Raw genomic sequence first — 14475 nt, forward strand, 5'->3', positions numbered from 1 at the left:
ACAATAATTATAATATGAATAATAATAATTAAGGCATAGACTGAGCCTGAGTTCTTCAGGAAACGAGGGCAAGCTGGTGCAATAATAAGACACTCACTCCCAATTGAAAGTTACTATGACATCAGGAAAAGGTAGATTACTTAGTAAATTATTTTCAGAATTAAGTTGGACTAACAGCAACTGTAGATGTTGGAAAGTCCCAGTCAAGAATGCAGCCGTACTAGTATTAGCGAGCACATAATTATTATCTTTACATAAGGTAGAGGACATTTGGGGATGTACATTTGTGGATGTACGTGTACATCTGTGGACAACGAATTGAAAAATTAAGATTGCATGAATATAGTTTGCATATAGTTTGCAATGATTAGCAGCAACTGTTGATGTTGGGGAAATCTAAGGCAATGATTGTGTTGTGGTTGAACTACCATTTTTATATGAATTCATGAGTACAGCAGTAACTATGGTAAAAATGAAATGAATGATAAGAACAGAGATTGTTCGTGTGCATGTTTCATTTTGACCTAAAATTTGCGAAAAATTTATAAGCGCAACAAGCATGAAATTACGTCTTCCGTTGCCTTAAGTTTTATTTCTGGGAATGACAGAAATACAGCAAATGATTTGAATATACCGTAAAACCTCTATTTGAACGCCATCTATATTTGAACGCCACCTCTAACAGAACGTCACTATAAAAGAAAGGTTGAAAAATAGGGTGCCACCCTTTAATTGAATGCCCCCTTTATTTGCCTACTAATTTGACATTCTTTGATCTTTATAAAGCCATAATAGACAGGAATCAGTAAAAAAGTGTCCGTAAAATGCTACTAAAAATGACTAATATTGTTATAATCATTATAAAAATACCTGCAACAATGTAACTTCCTAATAACGTTACATCAATTACAATTAATTGTTTTGTTGTCGCTGTTGAGGTTTCTATGGCTTTAGTGACGATGTAACTGAGAAGAGTGATTGTGGCATTCATCAGAGCTACAATCTTATTGGAAGTCACTAAGGTCTAAATCTGATCCGTTGTCTTCAGATTCGTCCATAGTGGTGTTTACAAACTGTCCTGAAGACTTTTACACTTGATACGTTTCAATGAATAATAAGAAAGCTCATCAGGAGCACCACATGACGTAATAGCAGCTATTGTTATTGCATTTCCTTACTCCAAAAGCTTTACAGCTATTTTTAGACATTGAAAGCGACACCATCGTAATAATTAATAACTGTATCCGGCTAATCATAGCTTCTTGTTTAACCCTTTCACTGCCATCCATGTACAAATTTAGCTGTCAGCCTACTGCCAGCCATTTTACCAAAAATTGCCGATATTTCTTTGTGATATGTGTACAATATCTTTTCAATTTCAAACTCTATCTAAAACATTTTTGTTACATATTTTATTTGGCCAACATTTTAACCAACACTGCTATGCAAAAAATTCAATGTATCTACACTTTACGCAAGGATAAAGCTATGTGAAGCTATAATCGCTACAAAGCTAAAATGATCCTCCGCAATGTTTCTTACTCTTACAAAACTATGACTTTCACCACTATCAAAGTCAGTGCTGCTACTTTAATTATCTGTATAATCACAAAAATCTGAATCTGAATTGGCTACAATGTCATCAACATAGGTAATTATCTGTTTTCTGACTTGCACGGTACTTAACAAAACTTGCACAAAAAAACCTTTATTTTTAGGTTGGAAACTTTCAAAAAAATTTTTAAATTGCTTTGTTATTTTAGGCTAATTCTATAGATGAATCTTTGGAAAACACTGTCAATATCATAAAAGTCCTAAAGACTGTGGGTTATGTTGTCAACGACTAATAAAATTAAGTTACTACGCAATTGCTGGGAAAGTCGCAAAAATACGTCTACGGCACTTGACCATAGAAAACGCATAAATGCGTCAACGGCACCAAAAGGGTTAACTAGATCTGATACTTTGACGTAAATGAAACACAGTTTTTAAAAAATGCTGAGGCCGACGCCATTAATGCCGATTCACCCAAACGAGAGTAAAAAATATAGGAGACATTAGCATTTGTTTGAAAAATGGTTAAATTTATCGTCACAAAATTCTGCCAAGCAAGTCGAAAAATACAGCACCAATCAATATTTGAACATAAAAATTTACAAAATTTATTAAAATTTTATTATAGGGAAAGGGTTCAAAAATCCTGCGCCATGGCATTCAAATAAAAGATTTACAATATTTAAAGTAAATACTAAAATTTCAAGATGAAATTATAAAATTAGGTTAGCATGTATAACTAGCAATTGTAAACACTGCCTTAACTTTACAACTTTGTTATAATTTCTCTAGCGTTGGATTACGAACTTTTGAGTTTTTTACTGTCGTCCCAAGTGCCAGCGATCTTGAGAGTGACCCACTTAAGCTTATATTTTTATTTGAAAAATAAGGAAAAATCTTGTATGAGGTGAATAGATTTTAAATGTGTTTATCCTGTTTTTATGGGCAGGTTTTTGTGTTAAACATTTGGTCAAATACTCAACCAAGGCAAAGATACCAAACACTCTGGGACCAGACTAGTCTGTACTTAAGAATATTTTGAACGACAAAATAGATAGCTAGTTCACTTTTAACATGCCCCATCCTTCTAATGCGTGCATGACTAAGTGACTAGAATTTCAAGGCTAGAATTTCTTTTAGCTGAACTTTTAGGGATGCGGATAGCAAGATGTTTAAAATACAGTAGATGCTCCTATAAAGTAAACTGCACATAACGTAAAGTATCTACTTACCTATCTGAATATCATGTGTTAGAGCATCGGTCTACCTATCTGAATAACACGTGTTAGAGTATCGGTCTACTTATCTGAATAACATGTATTAGAGTATCAGTCTACCTATCTGAATATCATGAGTTAGAGTATCGGTCTACCTATCTGAATATCATGTGTTAGAATATCGGTCTACCTATCTGAAAATCATGTGTTAGAGTATTGGTCTACCTATCTGAATATCATGTGTTAGAGTATCGGTCTACCTATCTGAATATCATGTGTTAGAGTAGCGGTCTACCTATCTGAATATCATGTGTTATAGTATCGGTCAGATAGTTCTCGCTGGTGCAATAATTGGAGATGCTTTAAGAAGACAGTTCCTGTAATTGGTTCTTTTGTCATTAAAAGTTTAAAAGAAGATGACCTATTGTCCCGAGCATCACGCATAATACCGGAAAATCTACTTCTATGCCTTTTATCATCATGAGAGAAAATTTTATTATAAAAGTTTTCATGGTTCTGTGTGTCTGAACATGTTTACTCACTATTTGACAAAAAATAATGATCGTAAAAGGTAGAAAGAAAATGGCTGTGTGTGGCACATGCTTGGCCTTGCCCAATGCCATTTGTCAAGTAGAATTATATCGTCGAAAACTTCAAGGTCGACAGAATCATAAGGTAGAGTTTCATTTTAATGCTCCCATAAAACATCCGCCTATGTTTCGTCCATCGCATTACAGATGCAACATTTCTTGAAGGATTTCCCAATTATGTCTGGCTTCAAATCCTTCCAGGCTTGCAGGATCCATTGACACACAGTGGCTAATAAAGCGGCTTTGAGGTTTCCGCCATGAGTAACTGATTGATCTCCAGATATCATTCACTCTTTCTACTTTCCTCACAGTCTATCTTTGTAGGGATTAACTAGTGAAACATTTAGCTAAAGTTTTGTCGATTATAATCTTGAAACATCCTGGCAGCCTGATTACCTCAAACACCAAAAGCAATCGCAAATGATAGAAAACTACTGATACTCTATGATAAAATATACTAAAATGTTGTGTAAATTCATCTTCAACTCGGTTCCATTGTCTAAACAAGCGAAAACTACGGTAAAGTGTTGCGTCTCATGTCCTGTTGATTTCATGCAGGTTTTTTTCTCTGACTTTGTTGACCGGCTTGTTCCCAGCCATATTAAAAACATTGGAGTTTTATTCATGTTTTCAACATTGCTGAGAGAGTAATTGTGACACTTTTAATGTGTTATGATGAATTGTTGAAAGGAACTAGCGTCACATTCCAAGTCTTTAGGTAGCTTTAGAGCAACTTTCCATTTTTGATGTAAAAATAAATCTGCTCTGACAACTGCAAGAGGCTTTAAAAATTTGGCTTAACTCACAATTCTTCTTGGACCACTTCATAGCCCCACTACGAATGCTGTTCCTGGTGTTGATGAAACCCGCATTTTTTGTTCCGTTACAAAAAAGCTAAGGAAGCTTCTAGTTTAAGCTATTGACATATTTTTTTTTTGGATACATTGATTTTGGAGTCATCTTCAAGCTATTTTGAGCTTTCATCCACTGAGTAACTTGCTTTTCCTTTATACCGAAACTGCAGCAGCACTTTGGTTGGTAGTTTCAAAAGCTACCTTTACAACTTTAATCAAACGCAGCTTTGTATTTTGCCTTTCTCAATAAGACGGTTTAAAAAATTTGCTAACTGATTTTGTATTTGTTTACCATGGTTTGCTGAAAGCATAACTCTTTTCTGATAAAGGTGAGAGCACTCATTGGTGGATTGCCACCTTTTCAGCCAATGCGCATGGGACGACAAACAGAGATAGTAGGCTTGGCAAATGACTCACACGACTAGGTTAAGTTATGTGCATTAAACAAATGGAAAAACAGCATCCGGGGCTTAGCACGCTATATACCAGTAGCTCCAAAATTCTTCCAAATTTCAAAGTTCCAAATACCTTCAAACCTTCAAAGTTTGGGTACAACTTATACATGAGGAGTTACTGCAAGTATAAAAAACTTGAGGCCGTTTAAGGTTTCTACGTATTAGAACTGACATTTGAAACAAGAAAGTTTTTATTTCATTGAATTCCCAATCATTTATATGCACCCCCTTCATGTTGTAAAGTATAAACACATTAGCAAGTTTCAAGTCTTTTTAAGAATAATTCTTACCCCAACTCAACAAAAAAGATGTTCGCGTGAAACTTATCCAGCGTAAAGCCTGCTGATTGGCTAATCTATGGGAAACTTACAAAAAATGCATATTGAAGGAATTATCAAGATGGTGATAGAGTGGCCGATTGATTTTGTATAGTCTAGCTAACTCTGACTACAAAAATGCATTTAAATTCGAATACAATAAAATTGAGGGAATTGTTCATTTGTTGAAACATGTAAGACAAGTAAGACAATGACCGGTCACCACACTTTGCTTTACTTTAGTAAAAGAAACTTTAAAATTAAAATTAGACCAAATGAAAAGCAAAGTAGTTTGTTCGTTATAGTAATATGTGATCTTTTCCTGTTTAATTTTGGTAATTTTAATTTCATACTTTTTGCACACTTTCCATTGTAGCACGGCGCTTAGTGATGTGCAAAATTTATCTTTCTTTGCATTTTCTAAAGGCATCATGTTGAAGTGAATTGATGATTGTATAATTTGTTGCCAATAAATATAGGTCAATCCACTTCGTCGTCGCTTTATCTCACATTTTGAAACTATTTTAAGGACACTCGTGCAAAAATTTCAGCAAAAACTTACAAATGTGTTTAAGAAAAATATAGAGTCACCCTTATGCTACGTAAAAACTTCCTATTAAGTAGCTAAGAGAAACACACTACTACCTACTAGTTCCATATAAGAATAATAACCACTGAAAGGCATGGTAGAATTATACAATGATCAGTTAGGGAAGGAGATGTCAATCTCAAAATAAGTTTACTCGGTGAACAATATTACTAGGTGAAACATTTTAAAAAGAGTAACGAGTAGCTACAATACTAACAATTACATGTACTATGTCTGAGCAATTAGTGAAGAAAAGATGACTTTCAGGATGAGATTGGTTAAAATTAAAGGAGAAACCATTTTACACAGATAAACTCATAACACTTTAATACTGACAATATATAGTTGTTTATCAAATAAAGGAACAATAGAGAATTGACCACCTAAAATTGAATATAGCGATACAATAGTTTAATGACAATATATAGAGTCAATAGTACAATTATCAGCTGTTTTGATACACAGTAGACCATTTAGCATAGTCACTCTGGACTATCAACACCAACTAACATAAATACAGTGAAACACTGAACACGGTTCACGTGATTGGACAATCAGATGACCTAAAACATAAAGTAATGAAATGATGAGACAAGCAAATACTGTAAGATCTTACCACCGGAGACAGCTGGGAGAAGAGATAACAATAACAACAACATAGTTCTTTGGATAGAAGGCAACTTCAGATAAGAAAGTTTAGGAATAAACCTGGAAATCAAAGATGATATCAGTGTGCAAGTAGACATTGTTGATTAACACAACTGGTAGATGCATATAACAGGGTCATTTTCAGTTCAGCTGGTATATTGAGTTGCTGTTCGATTTTAAAGTCTGCTCTACAGAGAATGTAGGATATATATTTGTTGCTAAGCTATACCAGGCTGGTGACTGTCTATAAGCATACTTTGGTAGAAAATAGATCACTGGTACGTACTTAACATGCACTGCCGTTTAGCTTGAACTAGATTATAGGAACATCATGTAAGGAATAAAGCAACACTTGCTCCTATGGTTAAAACTCAGTTTAGAAAAACTTCATTTTGTATTCATAAGTTTGGCTGTAAGCAAAGATTCATGATACAAGACACTCCGATAGCATATACAGTCATACCTCTACATATGAGTGCCCCAACATACAAGTGCCCAACATACGAGTGCTCCAACATATGAGTGCCCCAAAATACGAGTGCCCCAACATACGAGTGCCCCAACATATGAGTGTCCCAACATGCAAGAAACTCGAGATACAAGCTGACTTCCTAGCAAATTTATTCCTTTGGATACAAGTAATCTTTGAGATATGATCATATGAGCCGGTTCTAGATTGCCACTACATTAGATGGCCAAGTATGTGAGAGGCTACTTTGGAGAACAGCATCGCTCGGTGTTTCTTCTCAAATCAGTTTGGCAATTTGAAAAAAGTTTATAAAAGGTTGGCTAAAAGTTAACCGGCTAACCGGAAACCAATACTAAAAAATACAACAATAAAATTAAAGTCTTGTAAAAGATTAAAACTTAGCTTCAAGTGTGTGTTTAGTAACCTAAATTCATTGCAGCTAAACTCAAAGTTTCTATTAAGTAGGGTCACAAAAGTTTAGTGGACCAAACGCGTTGCTCTCAAGTTTTTTTTAGACAGCCGTTATCCACAACATCTGTCTCAAAGGTAAAAACTTTATACAAACGTGTACATAACGATGTTACATATTATTGCAGATCATAACAACTAAATAGGTATTGTAAGTACTGAATTACAGTTAAAAACATGTTTTTCCACTGTAATATCCTGTTTAGGTGGTGCTTTCATACTATAGTAACGGATTAATTTGTACTTGGTGATTTTAGATAGGAAATAGCGCCATGAGACACTAGTAAATTGACCTACAGCTCAGTCCCAGAACGCATTAAGCTTGTATGTCGAGGTACGACTGTACTTCCTATAGCGTAAATTCCACATAACGTAAAAAATTTATGTAAAATTCTTGCTTCGTACTACATAAAAATTCCATATAACGTAAAGGGTCAAAATGGAGCAAATTCTCAAATGTGACTTGAATAATGAGAATCTCATACTTAACTTTAAAAATATCAGTTTCTCTCTTACCGTACTCGGGAGAGAAAACGCTTTATAGGGCTCGATCTATTGCGTATATATATTAGTACCCAGGCAATTTAGTTTGTCATTAGAGATCGGAAGGTGTCGACAAAGTACAAAAACCAGTAGCCACACAATAGTTCAGAAATACTTAAAGGTGATCTAGTAGTGCAATCGTTGGAGTGTCGATATACCAAGCTGAATGTCACCAGATTTAGTCTCATCAAAAGTTATCTCTTACCCTAATATCAAGCACTGCTATTAATGCTTATCGTAAAGATATATTTTAGTTTCACTTTATTTTAGCCATATAAAATATTTTGCTATATTTTTTCTTTGCAGAAAAGACTGTGCTGTCTAGAAAAAAATGAAAAAACCTGATGTAAATTAACATCGCAGGTGTGCGGTCCCTTTAACTTACTGTAAAATTACTGTAGCCATGAGCAATCAACTGAGTGAAATTGATTAGAAAAAGTAACAAAACTTGTCAATACAAATTAGACTTGCCCCGATTTTTGTATCAGTGCCTATATTGGTGTTCAGTATCTGGATCAGACAATTTTTACTTTAAAAAATTTGAAACTCTAGATACTTTTCAAAATTCAACTATTTACCAGAAAATAGTATTTTAGCTACATTAATAAAGATCACCAACTGCAAGTTCCTTACTCTTACCTAATGAATTCAAGACTTGCCACACTATTTATTTCATGTCCATAGCCTGATCAACATCAACACAACTGAGAAACCTTTTTGCTTTAGCCAGGAAGTAATCAAAAAGTGTGATATTTCCCAATTAAAGCTATGGGGTTTATTACAATTATTCACAAACAAGGTAATAAAGAAGGTAAGTAAGAATGTGATGTAATATTTCTATTTTCTTGCATTATGAAAGTAATTTGAGCAGACGATCCATAAAGTTATCTATCTCTCTGTTAATCCTGATGATGCATAGTTTGTTGGGTTGTTCACCTTTGGTGTGGTTTGTGTTGTGATGGTAATCTGCTTTTTTCTTTTATTTTATTTATTTATACATCAACTTTTGAAGTTTATTTAAGTAATTATGGTCCTAGAAATCATTTAATGAACAAATCTTCTGTGAGTAAACTATTGCAGGGCTTACTATAAATTAAAAAACTGCTGTTCTCATGCTTGTGATGCTGCATTGTTATCTCAGTTTAGATGCCAGTTAGTATAGCTGAAGGAGTTTTAATCATTTTTAAACATCCAGAACTTAAATGTACTGTTAATATCATTAATTCTATTACTACTAATGCACATTTATTTACTGTAAGATTCGCTATTAGTTTACCAATATTGTCCACTTTCATAAATAAATAAATACAAATAAATGCATTCATTTTTATATCTCCAACACAAAAGTCCTGAATCGGTATATGACTATGATTAATTTTCAGTATGAATCGGTAGATCGAATCAGTATCTGAATCGTCTGTCAAATTTAGAATCGGGGCATTGCTGATACAAACCATTAATACTACAGCTACGTATACAGCTATAATACTGCAGTTACCGCGCAGTCTTTAAATTAACAAAGTTAAGTCTAGTTTTTCCTTTTAAAAGGACCAAAGGTGTGAGTTGAGGAAGTTCCTAGAACAGATTAAGCAATTTAGAAGCCCACAGGTATGCTACTGTCCGTATAACGTAAAATCCTTATAATGTAAACGTTCCCTCCATGAAATGCACACTCCATATAACAATGGTAGCTATTAATAGAATGTAGGCTCATAATACAATCAACTGTCAATGGAGAATTGATTAATTTGAAAGATAAGATGTGATACGAAGTCTGGGAGTACTTGGTACATTATACACACAAACGTGCATGACTTCTTGAACATATATGGGAGTACGAGTTGATATGTGGATTGATGTATCAACCTGTTTTGTTATTGTACGAGCAACAAACCCTTGAACAGATATGTGAGTAGAAGTTAGTACATGGATTGATACCCAAATTTAATTGTCATTGTATACATGAACAGTCATGACTACATTACATATATGGGAAAAAAGTTGGCACATAGATCCATGTATCAATATTGATTGTACACGTGAACTTGCATGACTCTCCTGAACATAGATAAAAGTAGACGTTGGTCGATGGATTAATATATCAAACCTTAGGGACATTGGTGCAAGGTTATGATGTCAGCATGGCAACCATCGTTGTCCAGGAAACTCTAACCTATTTATCAAAATCTCATTCTTTAGCAAAGTAGCAATATTGTTGTCTATTATATTAATACTGTTGCCATTAACTACAGCAGTTGTCTTAATTGGATAAATTATTGTGAAAGAATTGTAGTCAGAGTCATCTCTTGTGGAGTACTGCACTATACCAAATATGACCCTTTCATTAACTTTAGGTTGTATTAATTGTTCGAACAAGAGTCCTTAAACAATTTCATTTTATTACGCTATTTATTCAGTCACCTAGATGTTGATTAACTTTTCTATAGCTTTCTAGCACAGTTTCCGTCTCAAATTAGTAATTAGTCTCTTAACTGAAATGAATGTAAATGCAAGAAGCTAACATGCATCAAACCTTTGTTCATAAGTGGGCTTGTCTATTTTGATGTAGATTATAGTGTGTGAACTTAAACAGTGAAACCTTGGTTTAGGATCACGGCACGCAGATAAAACAGCCCTTCTTTAGATTTTCAAATTTAACAGACGCAAAGACGCACGTCTGTTTTTTATATCATTGCCCTAATCCACAGCACACAACCCAGTAAACTGACACGGCACATCACTACCTAGTCATTAACTATAGAGAATATTAGTGTATGTCATATCACATTGTATAGCTAAATAATGACAGACCAATACAAGTCTAACAGCTGCATCAACCATATGCTGCTACCGTGACCTGAAACAAGGTAATACAGAGCGTTGTTATATTTGATATCAGCCATGTACAGGTAGACCTAAAGAAAATAACAAGTTACATCACCATGCAGCTTACATATCAGATTCCCAGAATTACAACATCTACAAATCTTATCTTTGGGATTAACACCATCACATGACAACCTACCCATTCCACTACTAAAATTTTAAGAACGTTACATAGGAGGGTTTTAGATAATCACTAAAAGCTAGTAATTAAAACTCAGACTAAACTCCTAAAAGAGTGCTACACCTTCGGTCAGCGACGACACCTAGATGATAACAACCTGCGTCATGCAGTGTATGAAGATCTACATCTGGTACCAAACTACACCAAACTAGGGATTGAAATTAGAGATTAAATATTATGAAAACTTCACTGACGGAAGAAAAACAGGACGTAACCAGGAACCCCTGAAATTACAAAACTCAGAGTTGAAGACCTAAACATTTAGTTTCACTCCTGGACACCAAGGCTAACTCTTAACCAACATAAAAGGAAGCGTATTCACTCATATGCTTCACTCTTTCAGCATAGCTTCATTATGACAGACAGACGTGTCAGCAGATTAAGTGGAAGAGCCGCTTCCCAAGAGAACAAGGGAGTGACTATATTTTAAGTCTCTAGAAATTAGTTTATATTCTTATAACTTAGTCTAGAGTGTAACTTATTATACCCTTTTCTTTTTCTTAAATAAACATAATTTTTGAGAAAAACTAATTTTATTTTCCATACATTAAGGACTCTCTTTCTCAGAGTATAGTCCTAGATTATCATATCTAGGAAGGTCAGTTGTAGAATCTTGATTACATTAACCCTTTGGCTGGGGAAATGACCAAAATGTCATTTATCGGTTGCGTGGGGAAATGACATTTATGTCGCTTTTGGTGGACGTTTATAAAGCTGCCGTCTAGTAACGTTAAACAAAGGATATGAACGCTAGTAAGTTTTATATATCATCACCAAGATATTAGTCGATGAATTACAATATGAAACGATTATCTGAAAGGTGTTGCTTTGTGCTAAAAGCTAAAGAAATCACGCCTCCATGGAAAAGAATAAAAGTTGGAAAAACTAGTCAACATCGGCATGACTTTCAAAACAGTAAAATAAAAAACTATTTGATTTTGCGATCATTAGTGATTTTTTGTCTTATCAGAATTAAAATAATTCAGATAATAGAAGTGATGTAAACTTTTTTGACTTTTAATATACTTGGAATATACAGAGAAAAACTACTGTTATGGTAGCTCGCACGGCTACATTATAGCATTGGACTCTACCGAAAGGAATGCTTCGAAGCATTTCATACAGGGACAATTGTACTTGGTTGTATTTTTTTTGTAGTAGCAGATATGTAAATGAATGTTTAAGTACAAAATATTTTGTTCATAGAAATAAATTTAAGTTTGAGCTACGCATGTTCATTAAATACCAATTTTATTGAATTTTCAAAAATAGATTACATGACTTTCGAGTGTTTTTGCAGGGCTTTAACCTAGCCAAAGGGTTAATCAACAAGACATATGTTAAACAGTCATTAATCAGGGTTGGTTCTTATCTGAGAAGTTAGTATTAACAATTAAGCAGTGTATCAGCGTTGATAACAAAGTTGAGCTACCCCCTAATAGTTGTAATATTAATTGGTAGAATAATCCAATACTATCATTAATCAACACAAGAGTGTATTTCATAGCATTTTGTGAACCATGAGCAACCTCCGGAATATGGAGTTGGTCAAGTTTAGTTTGACTAATATAACCTACCTTGAAGTTCAGTCTACGAGAGTAATAATCCAATAAGTCAGAATTATCAGCAGTCTAAATACATGTAATATAGCCCCGTTACCAGTAGATCGTCTGCTCAAGTTGCCAGAGAACAGCAAGTAGTAACACCGTGCTACCTGCTCGTTTCCTCCATTCAACACATTTATTGAATTCTCTAACGAAGACTGTCACATCTTGAGACTGCCATTTTTCAATATTTACCAGAGAAAATGTTCCTACTTGTGAAAATATCATTTGATAGTTTTGATAAGTTAAAGATTTTAACAATAATTAAATATTATTATCGATTAAATGTTATGTTTTGGTAGAAATTTTTTACTAGTTAGGTTAAACTTGCTATAATAGAGATGTAACTTTAAAATAAACTTGACACACTTTTCTTTCTGTTGGATGAAGCTTCCCGAGCTACTCAACAAGGAACTAGCAGCCAATCACAATCGTGACTTTTTGTTACACGCTCATCGACTAATTACACTAGCAGACTTGTTATATGTTTATCTGTGCTAAATGTGTCGTCATTTCCATTCATTTTTTGCAGTAGTTTTGCGGCCTGATTGACCACTTCAGTAAGAATAATTATACCTCCTAAGCCAGGGGTCAGCAACCCGCGGCTCTGGAGCCACATGCGGCTCTTTCATCCCCTCGCTGCGGCTCCCTCTGACTTTGGATTTTTTCCTTTTTCACTGTATGCCAAGTAATTCATAAAAATATAGAAGTTTTATCTCTAGATTTTGTAATATAATTTTAAAAAAATTGTAATTATGGTGATAACTCAACCATCGTTGCTTGTTATGCGTCATTATTTATGCGCCAATAAAACCGCCAAAAATACACCAGCTGGCACAACACTTCTTGATTTTTTTACCCCAGGTAGGCAAACTATGGCGAATACTAAAAAAAGAAAAGTGACAGAAGAAAATAGAACATTTAATCCTATGTGGGCTGATTCGTTTGCTTTCACTGCTAATGAGACAGGTTCACCAGTTTGTTTAATATGTAAAAAGAAATTTGCAAACAACGAATCAGACAAGTCAAATGTCACAAGACCTTTTCAGAATAAACACGCAGCCTTATCTGAAAAAATATCCAGAGGCGTAAGGCTAATTTGAGCAAAAATCATTTCAAGAAGTGGATGAAGTCCGCAAATTCAACTACATATTCTAGTTTTGTCGTCGCTCAAAAAATAGTCAGGTATGGAAAGCCGTTCACCGACAGAGAATATATAAAAGAATAATTCGTTAAGATTTCGGAGCATCTGTCCACGGACTTTAAAAATAAGACTAAAATTGTACAGAAAATCAGAGATATGTCTCTGTCTGCAAGGATGGTCAAAGACAGGACCATACGAATGGCAGAAAACACCACTAGACAGCATTTTTATTATCCAGGTTGACAGCTAACTCACCATACGCGCCAAATGACAGCACACAGAAGAAATGTAGCACATTTGCTGCAGTTTGAACTTAAGTTCGGCATTTTGTTAAAAGAAGAACTGAACTAAACATGAAGTTGCAATTTCTCGTGAAAGTAACTTTAGAAACAAAGTAATATTTTCACGTTACATTCAAGTTATTATTAACTATTTTATTGTTCTTTGCAAAAGTTTAATTTTTTTTCTCAGCAGTTAAATCATTATACATGCCACACCTTTTCGTTTTATAGTGTAAACATGGTATAAAAGCATTAAAAGCTAAACAAAAACGTTACTTGTAGTATTTTTTTTTAATTTAAAATATCAAAGGGGGTTTGTGGCTCCCACTGTGTTCTTTTCTGCAAAAAAACGGGTCCAAATAACTCTTTGAGTGGAAAAGGTTGCAGACTCCTGTCCTAAACAGTGGTCTTTCAATATTTGAAAATGGCTTTTAGGCTAGCCAATTCCTGTGGACTGGTTGAACACCGAATGCAGAGGGAAACTGCCATTACATTTGAAATGGTAGTCATAGCTGAAGAATCATGTCACATTTATGCCTTATATTGATTTTACTATATCCACTGATAGACACTAATGGGCAAAGGAATTCCACTCTTGTGCAATTCAGTCTGACACACAGTTTCAAAATCCACAGGTACACAGGAATGTATTGCAACTCCACGAACTTCATTGAT

Source organism: Watersipora subatra, chromosome 1 (genome assembly GCF_963576615.1).
Source record: "Watersipora subatra chromosome 1, tzWatSuba1.1, whole genome shotgun sequence".
NCBI lineage: Eukaryota > Metazoa > Bryozoa > Gymnolaemata > Cheilostomatida > Watersiporidae > Watersipora > Watersipora subatra.